Raw genomic sequence first — 11,848 nt, forward strand, 5'->3', positions numbered from 1 at the left:
TGGGAAGCTTCCCTTAGAGGTGGGCATTGCAATCCACTCCAGTATTCTTGCCTGGAGAATCCCATGGACAGAGGATCCTGGTAAACTACAGTCCATAGAGTTGCCAAGAGTCAGATACAACTGAAGCAATTTAGCATGCATACACTCAGGGTGGACTGGAGTTGGGTATTTCTGGCCCGAATGGAAGGCCAGAACTGTTGGATTTGTGTATTTCCCTGCCCCCAAATCAGTTAGGCTCTGCTAATATCCCAGCAGCCTGGACTCTCTTTAACTTGTTTCCCCTGAGGGCAGGCCTTATTAAGAAGAACAGAATGAGGATATTTCAGAATGGTTCCTTTTTCTCTTCTGCAGGAGACAAGAATGGATTTTTCTCCTGTATTTACTATGGGAATCTGCTTTGAGCTCTTGGTGGTAAATCTCACAATATTGTGGGAGCCCCTCCCAGACTGGGTCTCCTTGGAGTCTTTAGCTCTCCGAGTTGTCTGCCCTGAGCCTCCAGCAATTCTTTGATTACAGTTCAGGTCTTCCTACCCAGGCACGGGTTCCCATGCTCGTGTCTGCCAGGAGTCTCTGCTCTGGTAAACTCTTATTCTCTGAATTCTCCTTTTGGCTCTCCAATTTGGGGGGAAGTGGTTTGCCTTGTGCCCTTTCCTGTTCTATGGATCCAAGAAGAGTTGTTGGTTTTCAGTCTGTTTAGTTTATTGTTAGGACAGAGTGACAGCTTCCAAGTCTCTTACATGCTGAACTCGAAAACCTGCTTATGATTCTTTATTTTGACCACTTCTTGACAAGGACAGTGTGATTCTGCCCCATGTGGTGTTACCTTCCAAGATGGCTGACTGTGGCTGGCAAATTGGTACTTACCTGGCGATGCCAGCCAATGGCACCTCCTTGGCCAGGTTTCCTGGTTTCCTCTCCATGTGGTCAGTCTGAACTTCCTGAGAGCAAGGTGGTCCAGGATTGTCAGGTTTCATGCATTTTGACTATCTTCCCCAAGAATACAAAAGCAGAAACTGCAGAACCTTCTTTTTTTATGTTCGTGTGGACCATTTTTTAAGTCTTTCTTGAATTTGTTACAAAATTGCTTCTGTTTTATGTTATGGTCTTTTGGCCATGAGGCATGTAGGATCTTAGTTCCTCAACCAGGGATCAATCCCACACCCCCTGCACTGGAAGGTGGATTCTTAGCTACTGGACCACCAGGGAAGTCCTCTGCTTTCCTCTTGTCAGCACTTCCAAAGACTGAAGCCCTTCTCTTCCAACTTTATCCTCATACTTCTTTGATACTTGATGTGTGCTCAGTCATGTCCAATTCTTTGTGACCCTATGGACTGTAGCCCACGAGGCTCCTCTGCCCATGGGGTTTTCCAGGAATGAATATTGGAGTGGGTTGCCATTTCCTTCTCCAGAGGATATTAAGGCCCATGGATTGAACCCTCATCTCTTGCATCTCCTACCTTGGCAGGAGGATTCTTTACCACCAGTGCCACTGCTTGCTGGACACAACCATTGATTTTTCCCTGTGAAGTTTTCTGGAGGCTGTCTACCAGATTGCCTGGGCCTTCACAGTGTTCCTGACTCTGAGAGGCCTAAATATAGGCATATGGAACAGTGTGCCAAGGACGTGTGGGAACTGCACAAGAAAAACATGAATCATTTTCCCTAAAGTTGATTTTACTCAAAAATAAAGATTAAAAAAAATTCTCATTTCAATCATTACTTTTTACATAAAAGCACATGTGAATATGGAAGAAAATGTGGTTCTATTGAATATTTAAGGTGGAAGACAAGGCTTCAAGGACATTCAAAGTATAGTGTGGCTGCTGGGGTCACAGGTATATTCTTTTCTGTCAGTGTAGGTCTGTTGAGGTGGGTTTTTTTTTTTTTTTTTTTAGTATCCATTTACTTATTTATTTGGCAGTGCCAGGTCTTAGTTGGGGCCCATGGGCCTTTTGATCTTCATTGTGGCACTCAAGATCTTTAGTTGTGCTTCAGCTGTGGCACTCAAACTCTTAGTTGCGGCATGGGGATCTAGTTCCCTGACCAGGAATTGAACCCAGGCCCCATGCATTTAAACACAAAGTCTTAGTCACTGGCCCACCAGGGACATCTCGCTAGGTTTTTGTTACTAGAGATTCTGCCTGTCTTGCTTATCCTGCCATCCATCCAGGTCCTGGTTAAACTTTATTATGCTCTGGGCCCTGGCTGTGGTAATTGCAATGCTTGTCTACAGCAGCTTCCCTATACAGGGAGAAAGTTGTTCCATGAAGGAAGAGGAGCAGTATATTGTTTCCATACCCTCTTTATGGAGCCCAAATCCTGTTCTAAACATCACTCTATTAAAAGCAGACCCTACCATCTGCTCTGCATACCGCCCTCGACACTTGCTTTCTCAGCCTCTCAACACCACTGATTAAGGATACTCATTCAGTACCATGCTGAATTGTATCACTTTGAGTGGGAGCCCCGGATGCCAGGGATTTTATTCTCCATTACTGTCCTCAGCTTGACTAAGAGGCTTCAGTCATACTACTGGGAACTTCGGCAGCTCCTTCTGTCTGGTTCCCAGGTGTTCTATGAAGTCTCTGAAGGCTCTGCTGCCCCACAGGCTGAGTCAGTTACCATGGACCCCAGTCCACAGTGGATCCTAGTGAGATTAGTGGTGAATATTAGACAGGCCTCAGGAAGGCCAGCAAGCTTTCTCCTCTATGTGTGGCAGAGGCTGGGGTCTTCACCTCAAAGAGATCCAGGATGATGGTGCCTCTACTGAGGAGAGAGACAGTGGACTGTGGTCGGTGCTCACTGGGGATCATGGTTGCTGTGAGTCCATTGCTGAGCTCATTTGAGGTTGCTCTTTACCATAGCTCAGAGATCTTCATAGAACCCAGAAATGACTACTTGTCTTCTTTGAGCTGTTGAGTGATTGAAGCCCAGCCCAGTGACCATGCCCTGAATGAGATGGCTCAATATATTGGACTCAGCTGAGACCCTCAGCACTTTTAATGCTGTTCTGATTAAATTTTCAAATGTTCAGAGCTTCTTTCCTTGCGGTTCATAGTGCTGCAGGGCTAGACATGATAGGCACCACAGACCTTGTACCTCCTTTTCTTGCCTGTACCTTGTCCTGTCACTTTGGATAGTTTGCTTGAGAGTCCAGTGTAGCCAAACTATTTGTAAGCACAGGCTCAGGTGTTCATCACAGACCCTGTGTTAATCCTTCTGGATTCAGTTAGTCTCATCCCAGGGCCTTTCACTGAGTACTCTGGGGCTTGTGAACTCAATGCTAAGCATGTCCTTGATAACCTGGATACCAACAGAATTGGCTACAAGCCCAATGTAGTTAGGGAAGAGCCCTCATGCATAGCCGAATGTTCTTCTCAGGAATCTTGCACAGGAATATATGTCTTGAGTTCTCTTGAGAAAGAGCCAGAAGTTCACCTGTCACCTGGAACACATTAAAGCTAATTATTGCCCTTTAGTAACTGAAGAGTTAGTATTAGGGTGGAGTTGCCTATAAACTCTATATGTTTTGTGTATCATCCTCTGAGAAGCCATCTGGGAAGGGCCATTTGAGATTCTAAAGTGGACTCAAGACTCTATTATTATGTAATACTTTCAAAGATTAGTATATTATAAGAGCAAAGGTTCTGAGGTTAGACAAGCTGGTTTGAAATACCAGTTCCTCCAGTACTAATTGTGTAATCATGGACAAGTTATATAACCTCTTGGGGGTCTCACTTTCCTTGTTCATAGACATGTGGCCACAAGAGCACCTACTTCAAGGGATGCTGGGTGAGCTGAATGAGATGGGGTCTGGTATGTCATAAACCCTCTGAAGTAATAAAAACAATAACATTTTTTGGTATAACTTAGTGTAAGTCTCGGAGAAGGCAATGGCACCCCACTCCAGTACTCTTGCCTGGAAAATCTCATGAATGGAGGAGCCTGGTAGGCTGCAGTCCATGGGGTCTCTAAGAGTCGGACATGACTGAGCGACTTCACTTTCACTTTTCACTTTCATGCATTAGAGAAGGAAATGGCAACCCACTCCAGTGTTCTTGCCTGGAGAATCCCAGGGACGGGGGAGCCTGGTGGGTGGTCGTATATGGGGTCGCACAGGGTTGGACATGACTGAAGTGACTTAGCAGCAGCAGCAGCAGTAAGTCTGGCTTTACATACAAAGAGTCTTGATATGACCAGGGTCTTGATATTAACAGCAAACAGATGAGAAAGCTGAAACCTTTGCCTAACTCCAAAGCCTATGTTCTTACTCTTGGCCAAATAGGCAACATCTCTGGTAGTCTGGTCGCTCCTTCCCATAAAACTAGCTATAGGAATCCTTGAGAGGAAGATAGTGTAATGACCAATCTGCTTTCTTTGGCATTTTAACTACCATTTCCCAGAACTGGAGTAAATCTTACACTTAAACCTAGATCTGGCTCAGACTCTGACTCAGACTTTAATCAGGGAGAATGTTAGCTCTAGGCCAGGAGGCATCTTACTGCTGATTCTGCTCTGATGCTATACCATGTACCGAGGTTGTGATAGAAGCTTCCATCTTGGACTCAAGTTCTGATAACTGTCGTATTTCCTTCTGGCCACACCTTATACTTCACCCTGCACCTAACTTCCTCAAGAGTCACCCTCCACTGATTGCTAATCCGTGAAACTTCTTATCCTGATCCTTTTTCTATCTAGACATCAAGCTGTTCTTTGGACAAGATACCTAAACAGTTTGCTCAGCATTCCTTCTATGGTCTAGAAAGTGATGCTTCTTGGATTAGCTTCTTACTTTGAAGAGACCTTTTCATTCATTCAGTAATTCAATAATATTTAGTGAACATGACTATAAGCTTCCTGACCTCAAGATATCCACAATGTCTTTTAACTACCCTCTCTTTTAGAGCCTTCTCATTGCTTGAACAAACCCTCACTTCTCCTGAGAAATAACTCCTGGTCGCAACTTCATTCTTATTTGCTTTTCACCTGTCTTCTGAACATTCAACCATCTTAGGATAGAAAATTTTCAAGTCATTCCTACCTGTCCCCTTTGACCTCTGAGAGTAAGGCTCACCACTGGTCCTACCTGAGAGAAGAAGTGGAGATGAATAAAGGTGCTGTGTTAGTACGAGAGTCCCTTGGACAGCAAGGAGATCAAACTGGTCAATCCTGAAGGAAATCAACCCTGAATATTTATTGGAAGGACTTATGCTGAAGCTGAAGTTCTAATACTTGGGCCACCTGATGGGAAGAGCCAACTCTTTGAAAAAGACTCTGATGCTAGGCAAGATTGATGGCAGGAGGAGAAGGGAGCAACAGAGGAGATGGTTGGATGGCATCATTGACTCAATGGATATGAGTTTGAGCAAACTCAGGGAGATAGTGAAGGACAGAGAAGCTTGGCATGCTGCTGCAGTCCACGGCTTCACAAAGTTGTACATGACTTAGTTACATAACAACAACAAACGTTAGTACAGAGAAAGACTCTCTTGCTTCTGGTTTGTTCTGCTCACCAGCTTAAAGGCAAAGGGTCTACTTTACTAGGCAGTTTTACCTGCCAAGCAATTTCATGAAATAGGTCCCAATACTTCGGCAAGAGCAGCTCCTAGCACACAGGGAAAATGCCCTGGGGACTTTTTCTTTTTGCTGATACTGGACTCTAATTAAAAGATCTTGTTAGTTTTTCAATATAAGAATGCTCCATGGATGTATTTGCGAAATTTGTTTCCATTTTTAACAAAGTCAGAGCAGAGTTCCAGAAGACAGACTTTGTGCATGATGTCACTGTGGCCTCGGAATGACAGACCAGGTAGTTAAGTTGATTAATGAAGGGAATGTTTAGTCACCACTTCGAATAAAAGGAAGTCAGGGGGGTCAATAAACGAACACTTTCTGGAGGCCGGTGTTATCACTTCTATGAAAATATTAACTCTATCCATTCCCTAGCCTCACTAATCAATTCTTTTTTTATCTATTAATTTAGTTTTTAGGCTAAGCTCTTTCCCAAAGCTTGCCCAGGCAAGCAAGACAAACCACAGGTGGCAATCATATCAATAATGGTCATGGCTAGTGTTGACTCTTGCAAAACTCTAAATATGGCCTGTGGGAAAGAACTGTCCTTAGGAAGAAAGGGAAACCAAGGGCACACCAACACCTTCCATCTTTTCAGTTTAAGAAATCAGTTTATTATTAAATCTCACTCAATTCATATTATCTCCAAGGATCTGTACAGTCAATGAGCAAAGTTCTCTTGAACAAGCATATCTCAAGGTTCACAGATTATCCAAACATTGCTTCTTCTCCTCAAGGATACTGATTGTATCCTTCTACCTTTGTCACAGTGATTCACACTTCCCTGCCTGTGAAACTGAATTTCTTTTTGCAGGGTTGGGGGGGTGGCGCAGGCAGGAAGGAGACTGGTGAGGTACTTTGGGGCTAGAAAAAAAAGAGCATAGGTAAAAAAAAAAATCAATAAGTCAGTGATTGATCTTTCTTTCTATATTCAACACAAGGGACTATCCAGTTTAGAGGAAAGTGGTGATTAATCTAATTCATCAAGCACAACTGCTTCTTTAGGGGATAGTAGAGGTCCTTGCAGAGAAGGCAATGGCAGCCCACTCCAGTACTCTTGCCTGGAGAATCCCATGGACGGAGGAGCCTGGTGGGCTGCAGTCCATGGGGTCGCGAAGAGTCGGGCACAACTGAATGACTTCACTTTCACTTTTCACTTTCACCCACTGGAGAAGGAAATGGCAACCCACTCCAGTGTTCTTGCCTGGAGAATCCTAGGGACGGGGGAGCCTGGTGGGCTGCCGTGTATGGTGTTGCACAGATTCGGACATGACTGAAGCAACTTAGCAGCAGCAGCAGCAGCAGAGGTCCTCGATTTTGTTTCCCTTTTCTTGGAGTTTCTAGTAAAACTGTTTTAAAATAGGTTGTTTTTTAATTCATTGTAGCATCTAATGGTAATAAATAAAACCTGTTAATGATCTCCAAACTTATTTCTCCAAGTTTGACTTCTCTTTGATCTCCAGATGTCTGTATTTAATTGCCTTGGGTTTCCACTTGGATTCGTAACAGACATCATAACACATTGTTTTGATTTTCCCTCCAAAGCTCCCTCCTCACCTCTAACTGCCTCATCTCATTCGACGATTTCATTTATCTACCACTAAATTGCTCAGGTTCCAAACCTAAGACTCCTTGTTTCCTTTCTCCCTCACTTCCCCACAACATGACCATCCATGGGTGGTTTACTTTCAGAATGTGTATTAAAAATGATCAGCCCTTATCATCTTACATGCTCACTTTCTGCTCTTTTTTCCCCTCATTCATGCTGCTCTAGCCACATGTCCCCAAACATTTGAAGGTTTTCCTGCCTCAGAACCTGGTTGGATTCTACATACCTGGTGAAGCACAACTCTGGCCTGGGTGTCCTGAGGGCAGTTCTTGTCTTCTCTTGGACATTCTTCCCTCACATCTTCACTTAACTTGTGCTCTCACTTCCCTTGGGTCTCAGCTCAAATATCTTCTACGGCACCTTTTCATAAATAAGTTTTAAAACTTTGTTTATAATTTGTTTTCCCCACTGGGAATTCCAAGAAGTCTGTGTTGGGAGGACATTGTCTACCTTCTTCATTAGTACTGCCAGCACTCAGAACAGTGCCTGGGACATATGAATGCTTAATACATGCTGAATGAACGGGTGGACCCATTTGTGCATATACTATACTGAGAACTCAACTAGAGAGAATCAAATGTATTAGAGATCAGCAAAGCTCTCAAGTCAGGGTTCAATGTTTATAGACTAATAGAGTGAATAAGGAAGAAGAAAATCCTGCTTGATTAGGTGACACCTTTCTAACCTTACCTATCTTTTAATCAGAAGGCTTAAACTAAACTAAGATAATGTTTATTGATAATTTATTATATCCAAAGTATGGAAGAAGGGAATTCAAATTGGCATAACACATGACCCCGCATGTTTATATGAGGCATGTGTTTGTGTAAGAAGGACAAGTCTTATTCAAAAAGAAGTAAAGAAACTTCCCAAAACTACAGATAGTCTTTGAGAGTTTAGCTCCAGGATGGAACTTCCCTGTGAATTTGCCAGTTATAAGTGTGCCTCACTAGCAGCCTCTTCCTTTTGTGCTAAAACCAAAATAAACATATTAAAAGTAAAACTAAACACTGCATCCAAAAAAGTGGAAAGCATTTAAGCATGAAACAATGGAGAAAGAGACATGATTTGGGACCTGCTGGAGTAACTTTACTGGGAAGTCATGGGGCCATTTCTGGACATCTATGACATTTGAACTTAACTGTGGTTCTTGCTGTCTCTCTGTTTTAGAAGAAAATAGTTCTCAGTGATGTTCCCATTGTCAACTATCCACCTATGTCATTGAAAGCAGTGGTCTCATCCTATTACAGGGAATTCACCAACCTGGCCTGAGTCCCAGCCTCATTCCAGCACCTTCCCATGTTCTGCTTGGAGATAATATCCTGTAGTTGGAAATACGGTAAACTCAACTCTCTGCAGTCATTCCAAAGGAGTGATTATATATTTATTTATTTTTAAAGAGCATTGCATAGTGGGGGGCTGGGATGAGTGCGTGTGTTGTTGTTAACAAAAAGCTTTTTTCTTTCTCTCCTTTCAAATTTCTCCACTGAAATTTCTTTTATTCTTCTTCCTCTCCTTTATCTTTGCTCTCTCCTTCCTCTGCTCTTCCTGTCCTCACCTCTGTCTGCCATCTCCTGAATTCCCCCAGGAGTTGGTGGTCAATGACAATCAATGAGTAATAAGCAGCCGGAGAGATGAATTCCAAAGTCAACTGTGAGAAACCAAACCACACACCACAGTGATGTTTTCCTTCCTCTCTCCTTGCACTTCTCTCTTGTACAAGCCAAGGGCTTGGGTTTTTCTGCTAGTGCCCTGTGATGGAGGGAAGCTGGAGAAAGAGGAAATAGGAAACAAGTGGGGCTTGACTTCATCACACCAGGAGTTCATTGTCAGCATACCAAGTTAATTTCTAGCCCTGTGACATGGAACGTCATATTTCAGGATGTGGAATGAAATCAAGGCGGATCTTGTGGTTTTTCAGGTGTAGTCTTTCTGAAGAGGGGTCCTGACAAGGCACTGCAGCCATCTGTCTGCGTGGTAGCCAGAAAAATAGCTGTTTTCCACAGCCCGAAGGCAGGGTTTGTTTTGGCTAGATTACATGTGCCTGGTAAAGCACTGGTCTGGCCCAGTTGTCCTGAGGGAGGGTAGAGTTCTTTCAATAAGCTGTGACTCAAGAGGGAACAAGGCTGATCTCTAGAAAGCCCTGGGCCTGACCCTTGTGAGATTCTCTTTCTTCCATGTTCCTCCTTACTTTCTGCAGTTCAGATAGGAGACTTGTTTCAGAAGGCTGGGAGGGGAGGCTCATGGAATCACAGAAACTTAGGAGTGGAAATGACTTTAGAAACCTCACTCTCAACTGCTGAGCAATGCTTCTTCCTTCCTCTCTGCTTCAGCCCTCTATCTGAACAGTGACAGAATGCTGAGATAGCACCTCTGGAATTTATAATTTTATAGACAGTTCTTCTTCCTATTGAGTCAACCTCTTTCTTCTGCCTAAAGTTTTCCCATTGACCCTTCTTAATGCTCTTATGGGACCCTGTGAAATGAGTCTCAGGTCCGTCTAAAAGGAAATAGGGTCTTGAGACCCTCTAGAGGAATAAATTTCCCGAGGTCCTCGGTAGAAATAGCCTCAACTCAAAGCTGGGATAGAAGAAAGTGATTGAAGCAAGATGTACCATAAGCTCAGTGAGTGTAATCAGGATGGTAACACTTTGTTGTTGACATTTCTCACTATTAATTCTTTAGAAGATGGCATGGAGGCAGTCTTTACTATTACTATTATTAGTTTAAAACTTAAAGGACTAAAAATGGACTAATTCCACACTAAGAAAAAAATTACATGCAAGTTGTTCCTCCAAATGGTATTCTTTTTCTGGGCTCTCTTCTGATATGACTTCAGGGCATTGGTTCAGAGAGGACATATTAATAAGACATAGCTTTTTTTTTTTTTTTTTCCTAGCAAGGAAAGCAGCGGGTGTGAGAGCATTGAATTACTTCAGCTACTGGATCACACTAGAGAGGAGACCTCTAAACTTCTTTAAGGCGTGAGTCTGAAGTTCTGGAACTACTCAGGCACGTGCGTGCGTGCTAAGTCACCTCAGTCATGTTTGACTCTTTGCGACCCCATGGACTCTAGCCTGGCAGGCTCCTCTGTCCATGGGGATTCTCCAGGCAAGAATACTGGAGTGGATTGCCATGCCTTCCTCCAGGGGATCTTCCCAGCCCAGGGATTGAACCCCCATCTCTTATGTCTTTCCGGTATTGGCAGGCAGCTTCTTTACCACTAGTGCAATCTGGGAAGCCCACTCATAGGTATGGAGAGTTTCTATACTGTTTCTCATTATTTATTTGTTCAACAAATGTTTATTAAGCCCCAATCACCTGTCAGGTTCTGTGCTCCAAATGGATGGGGGTGGGAGAGGGGCAGTGTTCTCATTAACCTTCTGAAGCTTAACTTGGAAGTAGTTTTGTCAATTCTGCTGATAGGTTTGGATGAGATTTGCTGTTAACTAATGGCTTTTCTCTTCCTATCACTATGAAAATGCAGAGGGGCCAGCGCTTTCCTGGCCTGCTTTCAAAGATGGCATTATTTTTTGATTCATCAAATGGAGCCCATAAATCCAATTAGCCATCTGGCTTAATTTAATTGTTCATAAATTGAAGTGTGAAATATATTACATTTTTATATTACCTGCTTATAAATAGTTACATATAGTACATGTTCATAAGACTGTTTTTTTATGCTTCAGTATCCCTTCAATTTTGTGCTTGAAAAAGAAAATGCGTCGTTAGTTTTGAGTATCATTATAGAAATAAACGCTGAGCCCTGACAATCTTAGGAGCGTCCAAGCACTGAGTTTCTGTACACAGTGATGTTGCCTAGGGAAACAGAGAGTATCTGGGAACTGAGAAGCCAAACTTGGGTTTGGCTGAGCGTGGAGGGGGAAATAGCCACTAGGTTCTGGGGAGAACCAAGAGCCACATGTAAGATGCGGCTGAGAAAACAGATGCCCTTCTCATAAATGGAGATGCTCTGGGAACCAAGGTTTAGTTTTAGCTAGAAATAGTGGTATATAAACACCCCGATTCCCTCATGTGCAGGCAGAGGACTGAGCCAGTAAATACACAGGACTTTTTTTAGTCCACAAAAGGCAAAGGAAAACTCAGTTATGTGTGTTACCTAAATGGAAAGGTAAATTCAATTTGCAAAATGCTGTGAAACTCCTGCCATGCAGCAGGACTAGCAGAAAAGATGATTTAAAAAATAAAATCCTTTGCCTTATTGCATCAACTGCTTTCCACTAGTGACTCTTTAAATAAATGGAGAGATGGGAATAGCAGGAGGGCAGGCAGGGATGCTTTGTCGAGGGCGGCGGGGCGGGGGCAATCTGAACGCCCCCTTCGGCAGCTTGCTTTGTCCTTCAGGCTGGCAAGGACTCTGGGACCACACTCTGGCTTTAGTTGACCACACCTTTTCCATCAGCTCTTCTCATTTTTCTTCTTATGTTTTTCTTCTGTCTTCTTGTAAGTCTAAAGGAATGGAGGGGGTGATGGTAGAAGAAGAGTAATGCTGTGATTTAGGTGTGTTGGAGAAATATTTTGCTGCTTGGCAATGGAGAAACAGACATAGAGAAGAGACTTATGGACATGGAGAGAGGGGAGGAGAGGGTAAGATGTATGGAAAGAGTAATGCAGAAACTTACATTACCATATGTAAAATAGATAGCC

The sequence above is a fragment of the Oryx dammah genome, unplaced genomic scaffold, assembly GCF_014754425.2.
Source record: "Oryx dammah isolate SB20612 unplaced genomic scaffold, SCBI_Odam_1.1 HiC_scaffold_3, whole genome shotgun sequence".
NCBI classification, from domain to species: Eukaryota; Metazoa; Chordata; class Mammalia; order Artiodactyla; family Bovidae; genus Oryx; species Oryx dammah.